This window comes from Cryptomeria japonica, unplaced genomic scaffold (assembly GCF_030272615.1).
Source record: "Cryptomeria japonica unplaced genomic scaffold, Sugi_1.0 HiC_scaffold_17, whole genome shotgun sequence".
NCBI classification, from domain to species: domain Eukaryota; kingdom Viridiplantae; phylum Streptophyta; class Pinopsida; order Cupressales; family Cupressaceae; genus Cryptomeria; species Cryptomeria japonica.
Window position 1 is genome coordinate 315640 of NW_026728839.1, and position 11861 is coordinate 327500.

An 11861-nucleotide genomic window follows, 5' to 3' on the forward strand; every position below is an offset into this window, starting at 1 on the left:
AATTTCTAAGAGTTTCGCTAATTTTTATCAACAAACTTTCATAAATTATATCATTACTGCATCTATATTTGCATGATCATAATTTAAACAATTATAAATTGATTCAGAATGCGTCTCTCTCTTCCATTAGAATATTTCATAAATCTAAAACTAGATCATTCTTTATCTCTTAATCTCTTCAACAAAACATACTAGATTTGAGCCTACCTCAAGAAACACGATCCAGGTCTATTATGATCCTTGATAACTTCAAATTGTCGGCAATACGTCCGGATTCCAATGCTTTCCTCCTCAATGCTCTTCTATCTCACGAGCTCTCTATTCCTAGTCCTTACCCTTTCTATATTATGAGAATTCCTCTAATAATAATAAAGTAATTAACACTCATTCACGAGCGTAACCTCTAAGTTTGACACTAAATCGGAAATGATCATCATTGATCTTTTACGACTCGGTTGTAAACACATTAAAATCTCCATTATTCTATTCTCTCTAATCTCTTTGTCTACGTTCTTTCTCTCCTCTATCTTGCTTCTCACTAACTTCCTATCTTCTTCGATATTCCATCCTCCAATCCTTCCTAATCTTTTTTCTCTATTCTTTCTAATATTTTCTTGTCGTTCTTCTTCCCTTTTCCTCGAGCTTTCACTATTATTTATACTGTTCTTATTCTACATTGCTTCCTATAATCTTGGCCATAACAACGACACCATTGTCAATCGTTAAAGTTCTCTTTTAGTTCTAATTGATTTAGAACTCTAATGGTTACATGCATGTCGACAAACTTGCATCTATGGCTCTAAATATTTGATAGATCTGCTTTCCTAAGTTCCACGTCTAAACAACTTCTCTGACTTAGCTAGTGTTCTAATTAACAGTAAGAGCACGATAATCTGCAGATCCATCTACCTCGCGGGGTTAAATGCCTTCAAAGCCACGTCTCCTAATTTTATCGACCATTGACCTGTCATTCATTGTAGTTGTGGAGTGCTAGATCGACTAGTTGAACCGGTTCCTTTGCCATTTCATCGAGGGTCTTTGGGGGGGGGGGGGTATGCCAAGTCGACTAATATCACATAACATGCAAAGTTAAATAAACTACTTCTTTCTACACATGTCGATCAAGGTAGACATTGGTGGCTTTACGTGGGCTGGTAACCCATGTTACTTGTTGACCATTCCTTATTTGGCGGTTTATGAGTCTTGCAACGTGGTTTTATGTGTCTTGCAATGTTGTTATGCTTTAAATAAAAAGGGAGGAGTGGTCGGTGGTAATACCGACCCCTCCCTTAAAATAAGGGGAGTGGTCGATATTACTATCGACCACCCTCATGAAGGTTTTGACTTTTTTTTTTTTTTTAAAACTCACTAGCCACCACCATCCTTTGTGGTCGCTAAGTCGCTTTCCACAATATTTATATTAAATCATTTTTTTATTATTTATTTTATTTTATTTTTATTATATATTTTTTAATTTTATTTATATTTATATATTAAACATTAAACTTGTCAACAAATTATTTAATAAACCGTTCTTGTAATTATATATATATATATATATATATATATATATATATATATATATATATATATATATATATATATATATATATATATATATATATATATATATATATATAAAATATGGATTTTCATAACATAATTTGATTCCACAAATCTATTTACATATTCGATAATTACATACGTATTTACAAGCACATGATCAAATTTAGAATTCATATACATATATATATATTTATTTTAATCTCAAATGATTGCGTAGATATAAACAAAATTCATGAAGTAATCATATTTCATGATAATTGGATATTTATAACTATATAGATATATATGTATATGATTGAATCAATTTCTCATATACATATATATTTTACACTATTGTCCCATTTACAAAAGTAAACTCATAAGTATAATTTTTCATACATTTATACCTATCTGAACAAAAAAAACATATAAACCTAAAGTCAATATTCGATTTCGAATCATTCACACATTTTATCTCTTTTAACAATAAAGCATAATATTTCACAATCACTCATACAACTTAGATTTAATTCAATCACCACTCACATCATGCAATCAATGCACGTGTATAAATATTTAAATCAATCTACTACTCATTCCAAATTCATCATTTCAATTTGAAGAAACACTCAAATAAGGTCATTTAAATCATCCATATTTTCAAGATGCAAATTATAAATCCTAATGTGGTGTGTGAGAGATTCCCTAGTCTACCGAAGTCATAAGTTAAAAACAACTCTACCTGAGTCATGTTCTCGCCTTCAACTTCGTTCACCTGTCCTTGCATCACTTGCACTCAATAATTCATCAACATTGATGATCCCCAATTAAGATAATACTAGATATTGAATTACATATTGCATGGATAAAATGCATACATCATTTCCTATTATTTATATACAACTGAATTATCATCAAAATGAATGCTCATATCAATTTCAATTTCAATTCATAAATAAAAACCTACATTATATCTCTTACTAACACATTATCAAAAATACGGTTCGTGACATCCTTCCCCTCTTGGAAGAGACATCGTCTCGATGTCTTATTATTCTATGAATAAGCACAAACTTTGTCAACATTATAAACATTAACCATACATTATGGTTTCAATTAAGTATAACAATAATAGTATCATCTATACTATCCAAATTTACAACATGTAAATAAAAATCAGAGTATTGAAGTATTTAATGCCTCAAGCAAACACTACTCTAAGAAAACAAAAGATGAATATGATAGTCAATCGTCGTATCATCCTTCTATATAGCACTATCATCATAATATTGGTCCCACTGGATCCAATACTAAGTGAAATCTCTGCTATGTAACTTAACGCTACTCCGATCAAGAATTTGGATGTGCTCCACTAGCACCATTCCCAGATCCTATATCCATAAGCAACTGGATTCATACTTCCAACACATCAAAGGGTCCCACATATCTTGGTACCAACTTTAATAATTTTCTCTATAAAATAAAGCTCTTATGAGGCTTCTTCCTCAAAAGAATTTCTTCTTCAGTAACAATTATCTGAGAGTCTTGTTTCTATTATCATAGCTTTTTCTTGTCTATCGATTATCTCTTCTAATATATTCTTGATCAATTTCATTTGCTCATTCGTTTCTTTTAAGCATATTAGAACCAATGATGATCCTATCTTTATTTTATCCCAACTGACAAATGTTTGTCATTTATGTCATAAGCATCATAATGGGTATCATTCCTTAAAAACGTATGAAAAGATTTTGTTGTATGCCAACTCAGTCCAAGACAAATATTTCTTCCATTCGTATTTCTAATTCATGCGATACGTCAAAAGAATTTTCCACAACCTAATTAACTCTTTCTTCTTTTTTTTTTCCGTTCGGTCATCTACGTAAAGATGTCATGCCAATTTAATTTAGTTCCCAAATATATATTCAATATTGTCCAATTCCAAAATGTCATCCAAACATTCCTAGTTGATATTTTTATTTTTGAAACTTCATGCAATTGATAAGTTGGATGAGTAAATGTCTTCACAAGATTTAATGATTCATCTTTCTATATATCCAAGTATGAAATATGCAATCTTTGTCAATTCGTTGACACTATCCAACTATAGTATCATGCTCGTTTTTACTCAAAAGCAATTCTTAAATAAATTTCATATTGATTTCCTGCCACCTATACTTAGGTTTGATACAAAAGTCCTATTATACGGTCATGCTCAACTTTCGATTGCTAAACATTGTGCCACATACTCAACTATCTTTTCCAAAGTTCTTAGGTTCGTCACATCTTTATCAACAATCTCTAGGTTAACTAGGTATTTCCAAATGTTTTAAATATGGTGCAATATTTACTTCCTCAAGTTTATGCCCGTAAGTGAGTAAATCCTTCATTGATGTTCTTAATTACCCTCAAGTTCTTTTCTCAAATCTATCAAATCTATGATCCAAAATATCTACTTTCAAAACCTCAATAATGTTTTTCTTCCAAGTGATTCTGCATCTATTGCTATCTCAAGTTTGACTTGTAGTAAACATGGTAGATAAAATTTCCTTGATCTATGAGAACCCATCATTTGACTTCCTTTTTTTTTTTTCAACTATTTCAACCAACTCAATCTGCTTCATACCTTAAACTTCTATCAATCCATAAGATTTCCAAATTACTATGTATACTTTTATTTAACAAATATCAAGGCAACCATGACGACAAAAAATTTCCTAACATCATAACATATGTTATACAACTACCAGCACAACCTTATACTTAATTATCTCAAATTTGTTTTTATGCCAAAGACCATATATTCTTGGATGTTTAAGACTCCAAAACTTACTTTTAACAAAAGGCATCTTTCACGGTCACATGATCTCGAAGGTAAAAACCAAGGAAGTAAGATCTCATAAAATTGACGAATTAATTCAAATTTATCTATCTACTAAATATGTATAAATATATTTACCTTTGCAAGGCCTATCCTCTTTTTCCACACATTGAATTTACTCAAACTAAAAATTACACATATATATAGTATTATTGCCCTAACTGACACAACACCTATGTTTGGTACACTCTCTGCTCTTACTCTCTTGGACATACTATCAGGGGTTCGTTATGAACATGATATGGAAGGAATGCAATATGCAATCGAAAGACAATGAAAATTTCAAATATAAGATCAACCACCATAAAGGTTAAGAGAACAAGTGATCATTTTCAACAGTAAATTATAAAATGAGCATATTGAAACATTAAGTCAAGTGTGACCAAGGGCCACAAAATATAAAATTGGTGACTCATCCATTTAGAAAAAGAAAAAATAAAATCAAGTCAAGAAGTCAAAACTAATCCAAAAATCAATGATCAAATAATTCATCAATAAACCAAATAAAACATCAAACTAAATACATATCAAATGTACTGAGTGACTAGGACTAATCACATATGAAAGAGTGTTACAACTCCTTGGGGTATCTTTTCCAGAGTGAGAGAGAGAGAGAGTATAAAACATAGTACCTACAATTTCATGTTTGAAGATAAGGACACAAACTAGAATATAGAGTCCTATGCAGATTTCATCATATCATCCATAATTCCTACCCATATAGTACCTACCTCGTATACTATAGACATAGAATAATATCTTTCGCAAGAGATAACTTAGAATAATTATCAGTCTAATAAATCAAGCATTTCAAGCATCTAGGTTCTAATAACAACCATCATTTTTTATATCAATTAAATCTCAAGCATAACTTACTATATAAGCACCCAACTCTTACTCAATAAACTACCATCCGATGAATGTGTCCATTAAGTATGTCATTCTAGGAGATACTCTTTCTCCATCTATCTGGACACCATGTTGATTTTGCAAAAAGCAACTTTACTTATCGATTGTTCATAAATGATATCACCCAAATTTATATCTCTTCTCATGGAGTCAATGGGGTGCGTCCTTTTGACTTATCTGAACTAAATATAGTTGACTCAGTAGGGAGATGCTCATTCTTCATCTATCTCCTCAATAGGATAGTCCAACTATTCTTGTCTCCCAAGGGAATGGTAGATGGGATTTTTGTTACCCTACACAGCTTGGTTAGCTATTTCTTATCTCTTGGTTTAGGAGTTCATTCCTTTCTTCTTTCATCCTAGAAGTAGACAACTGCCTTCCTCGACCTTATAATTCTCATTTTGAATATCCTGAATTCATTTCATAGTAGGAGCGAAATATTTCTTCCTTAATCAACCATCCTCCTTCTTCTAAGTCGTTGTCATCAATTCACCTTGAAAAGGCTCTATGCTCCTTTATTTGCAAGTATCATGTGTTAGATATCCAATAGAAAGTTTGTCAAGCACATGACTTCATTCATGAAGTAGACTCATAGGCCCTAGAGTTATAAACTGCGTTCTGATACCAAAATGTAAAGACGTAAATTAATCTATAAGACATAATCTACTCTTTATTCATAAATAAACTCATAGGTCAATTAAGAAGTCTATTTCATTCATAATATAAAGAAATATCAATAAGTTGATAAAACAACAATAGATATCAAAGAGTTAAATACAATTTTTCATGTAAAATGAAAGATACAAATTTCTCAATATATATATATATATATCCTTATTCCCTACTTAGGCTTTCATATTGCCTTAAGTAATATACAAATAGAAAGAAGGTGAGATACATCTGTCGATCTCCATTCGGAGTCACTTCCTTCAGTCCTTTGAATGAAGACGAGAACAAGATTCAAGCGCTTTTTCCACCCAACCTTGAAGCTTACGCTTCCCCGAAATTCTTGGTCAATCAAGAATACCCGACCCTGCATGAATTGTTTTTACCAAAGAATTTGAAAGGCAAGAGGGAATTTGGTGCGTGCCTAGATGATACAGGCATTTTTATTTTTCTAATTCTTTTAAGAAATAAGCATTCATTATCATTCAAGGATATGGTAGAGAGTATAATATAAAGAATTCTATCTATTTCTATGGATAATTCAAATCATTACTTGGCCGACTATAATGCCATGCATAGCAAAATAAATAGTTGGAAAAAGCAACTATTCTCTCTAAGATTCCATATTCGGCACCTGTCCCGGAAGGTAACTTTCTATACACAAGCCTATCCATAGCTTGGTTCCCACAAACAAGAATACATTTTAAGAATACAATCTTTTGACTAATTGAAATAACATCTTCCCTATTACTTTCGTAAAATAAACACTATTTCATCTCTTTCACCTAATTGAATACAATCTTTCGAAATTTGAAAAACAATATAACTTCAAAAGCAATATAATTTCATCAACAATTTTTGAATACATACAAGGTAAAAAATAAGGTATAACACATGTATGTATCTTACATATAAATTGAATAAAATGAGTACACATTCTTTTATTCAATTATCAAAACATTTAAATAGCGTAATCATTAACATGCATTCTATTTCTTATAGTTTAGAAATCTAAGTCTTCTATCGTCTAAGCTTCCTATCTTCCATGTGTCTTGGTTCATTTACCTCATTTCTCAAAACATCATATTTAGTTTAATACTAATATATGACCTTTTCATGATTTAAATACTCAGCGCATTAATTTTACTAATCTACCATAACAATAATCTAACATGATGAAAATTCATGAAGCGCCTATCTATATGGCCTTTTTAATGAGACACCTGATAACCATCTTTTCTCTTCATGAAAGGATCTAATTTGAAAGTGTAAGTCTTTTCTTATGATTTTAAAATAAACTTCACTATTTAATAAGTCATAATCCTAATATTTCATCTTCTTCGCAGTTCAATTTCAGAGTTTATCTCTCTATCCTCTTACTCTGTTCTAGAGGATTGGGTGATCTAATTTCTAAGAGTTTCACTAAGTTTTATCAACAAACTTTCATAAATTATATCATTACTGCATCTATATTTGCATGATCGTAATTTAAACAATTATAAATTGATTCAGAATGCGACTCTAACTCTTCCATTAGAATATTTCATAAATCTAAAACTAGATCATTCTTTATCTCTTAATCTCTTCAACAAAACATACTAGATTTGAGCTTACCTCAAGAAACGCGATCCAGGTCTATTATGATCCTTGATAACTTCAAATTGTCGGCAATACGTCCAGATTCCAATGCTTTCCTCCTCGGTGCTCTTCTATCTCATGAGCTCTCTATTCCTAGTCCTTACCCTTTCTATATTCTGAGAATTCCTCTTATAATAATAAAGTAATTAACACTCATTCACGAGTGTAACCTCTAAGTTAAACACTAAATCGGAAATGATCATCATTGATATTTTATGACTCGGTTGTAAACACATTAAAATCTCCATTATTCTATTCTCTCTAATCTCTTTGTCTACGTTCTTGCTCTCCTCTATCTTGCTTCTCACTAACTTCCTATCTTCTTCTATATTCCATCCTCCAATCCTTCCTAATATTTTCTTTCTATTCTTTCTAATCTTTTCTTGTCGTTCTTCTTCCCTTTTCCTCGAGCTTTCACTATTATTTATACTGTTCTTATTCTACATTGCTTCCTATAATCTTGGCCATAACAATGACACCATTGTCACTCGTTAAAGTTCTCTTTTAGTTCTAATTGATTTAGAACTCTAATGGCTACATGCATGTCAACAAACTTGCGTCTATGGCTCTAAATATTTGACAGATCTTCTTTCCTAAGTTCCACGTCTAAACAACTTCTCTGACTTAGCTAGTGTTCTAATTAACAGCAAGATCGCGATAATCTGCAGATCCATCTACCTCACAGGGTTAAATTCCTTCAAAGCCATGTCTCCTAATTTTATCGACCATCGACCTGTCATTCACTACAGTTGTGGAGTGCTAGATCGACTAGTTGAACCAGTTCCTCTGCCATTTCACTGAGGGTCATGCAAGGGGGGGGGGGGGTATGCCAAGTCGACTAATATCACATAACATGCAAAGTTAAATAAACTACTTCTTTCTACACATGTCGATCAAGGTATACATTGGTGGCTTTACGTGGGCTGGTAACCCATGTTACTTGTTGACCATTCCTTATTTGGCGGTTTATGAGTCTTGGAACGTGGTTTTATGTGTCTTGTAGCGTTGTTATGCTTTAAATAAAAAGGGAGGAGTGGTCGGTGGTAATACCAACCCCTCCCTTAAAATAAGGGGAGTGGTCGATATTACTATAGACCACCCTCATGAAGGTTTTGACTTCTTTTAAAAAAAAACAAAAAAACTCACTAGCCACCACCATCCTTTGTGGTCGCTAAGTCGCTTTCCACAATATTTATATTAAATCATTTTTTATTATTTATTTTATTTTATTTTTATTATATATTTTTAATTTTATTTATATTTATATATTAAACATTAAACTTGTCAACAAATTCGATAATTACATATGTATTTACAAGCACATGATCGAATTTAGAATTCATATACATATATATAATACGTATATAAATTTATTTTAATCTCAAATGATTACGTAGATATAAACAAAATTCATGAAGTAATCATATTTCACGATAATTGGATATTTATAACTATATAGATATATATGTATATGATTGAATCAATTTCTCATATACATATATATATTACACTATTGTCCCATTTACAAAAGTAAACTCATAAGTATAATTTTTCATACATTTATACCTATCTGAACAAAAAAAAAATATAAACCTAGAGTCAATATTTGTTTTCGAGTCATTTACACATTTTATCTCTTTTAACAATAAAGCATAATATTTCACAATCACTCATACAACTTAGATTTAATTCAATCACCACTCACATCATGTAATGAATGCACATGTATAAATATTTAAATCAATCTACTACTCATTCCAAATTCATCATTTCAATTTGAACAAACACTCAAATAAGGTCATTTAAATCATCCATATTTTCAAGATGCAAATTATAAATCCTAATGTGGTGTGTGAGAGATTCCCTAGTCTACCGAAGTCATAAGTTAAAAACAACTCTACCTGAGTCATGTTCTCACCTTCAACTTCGTTCACTTATCCCTGCATCACTTGCACTCAATAATTCATCAACATTGACGATCCCCAATTAAGATAATACTAGATATCAAATTACATATTGCATGAATAAAATGCATACATCATTTCCTATTATTTGTATACAACTGAATTATCATCAAAATGAATGCTCATATCAGTTTCAATTTCAATTCATAAATAAAAACCTACATTATATCTCTTACTAACACATTATCAAAAATACGGTTCGTGACATTTGGTTAAACACTTGTCATATGTGGGGTTTTCTAATTCAATTTATCAAAAACGGGGTTTTACATTGATCTAATGGTTTGATTTGTAGGCTTCAAAGAAACTAACATGCCTATTGCAGATTTTAATTAAACTAAATCGTAAAATCAACGACAAATATTCATTTAGATCATAATCAAGAGGATAATTTATTTCAATTCTTGTTACAAATCTCACATAGATCTTAAATAGGAGGATAAATCGTTTCAATTCTTGTTACAAATCTCACATAGAACTTAATTAGGAGGTTAACTCATTTCAATTTCTTGTTACAAATCTCACATAGAACTTAATTAGAAGATTAACATGTTTCAATTTGTTGTTACAAATCTCACATAGATCTTAAATAGAGGATTAAATAGTTTTGAATTCAGATTATAAATCTTTACATAGATCTTAATTAGGGGGTTAATCTATTTCAATTTATGTTTTCAATCTCATTTAGATCTATATAGAAAGTCAATCTACTCTCTTCATTTTCTATTGTAATCATGCATAGCTTATCTCTTTGTTAATGGGATGGACATGGATTGCCTTTTGATTAACTTAGCTCACAATTTCTTTCTTTAAAGGGAATGAACCTCTGTTTTTTGTCTCTAGAGCGCTTGCTCATTTTGTACGGTGGGCCCATTGTTACATTAAGTACCTTTCCACCTCCCTTCAGGGTCTTGGGAGAAAGGGAAAGGTGATAATGTCACCCACATTTATTTTTTAGTGAGGGATATCTTTAATTGAGGATTCCATCACCTCACAAGGGTATTTCAAAATAGGATTAGCTTTGGGGATTTCATCACCTCTTAGCAATTTTCAACACTATCTCTCTTTGGGCTTCTATATAAAAGGCTTTGCCAAAAGGTTGCTTGTGGTCGAAGTGCAATATGAATTCGGGTCTTCCAATAAGGGTTGGCAGAGCTTTAAGGAGCTCACTGCGTGAAATCTACATACCAGTTTTGTTCACCAAAGAATTATTATGAATAACTATTGTAGTAGATGAAATCCCTTTGCTTGATAGTGCAGGAGGTCAAACCTCCGAAGTTGCCCCACATTTCTATTATTCAGTGTAGAGACAAATGTCCCTCAATTCATAAGATCTTTGGATCTTCAAGGTATGAGATTTTGGTATGCCTAATAAGTCTGTGTCATGGAAGGGGGAGCTAGTGCTACCAAATCTCTATTTGTTCACATTGTTTCAATATTTGGAGAAATCCAAATGGGGACTTAGCAAGTAGAATCAACTTTCCAGCCTAGGCATTGCATGCTTCAAAGTGCTTTTATTTGTTAATACTAGTAAAATCTGGGCTATCTTAGGCCCCTATCTCAAACTCTGAGTGTATTTCAAAGTCATGTCACAAACAACTAGCTCTGTTCTCTTTATCTATTGTGATTGTTCATGATAAATATCTTCAAAAACCAAACTTGTCCAAGAGATTTCAAACATATTCACCCAACAACAAAAAAAAACTTGTCCAACCAATCAAACTCAAACATTGCAAACATCTCAAAAATATCTCCAACATCACAAAACTTATTTCAACCACACATAGATTTCATTTTAGAATTGCATATTTGTATCCTAAACTCATAGGTTTTTCATAAGTTTTAGATTAGTCTAAGTCCTCGGATCACTCCCATTATAGCTTGAATAATTGTCCCAATAAGTTTAAGTTTTTGCACAAAGTTTAGATCCATTTCACTTATCTTTCTTACATGCCATAAGCTCTATATAAACCATTGGTTTCATTTTCATATCCCTGAAGTCATTTTTAGATAAATTTGCACTTGCATTATAGTCATAAATCCTTAAGTCTTAGAGCATTCTTTAGGGTAGATTTATCTTTCCTTCATCTTAGGATCATTGCAACATTTCTTTAAATTATATTTGCATAGTCATGGGCACTTGTCAATATCATTATCCTCATTGTAAATCCCATCATTTCCTTAATTTCAAATTCCATTTTGTGCTTAGATCCTAAAATCAAATTTGGAATCCAAGAAAAATCATAATATTAGGATTG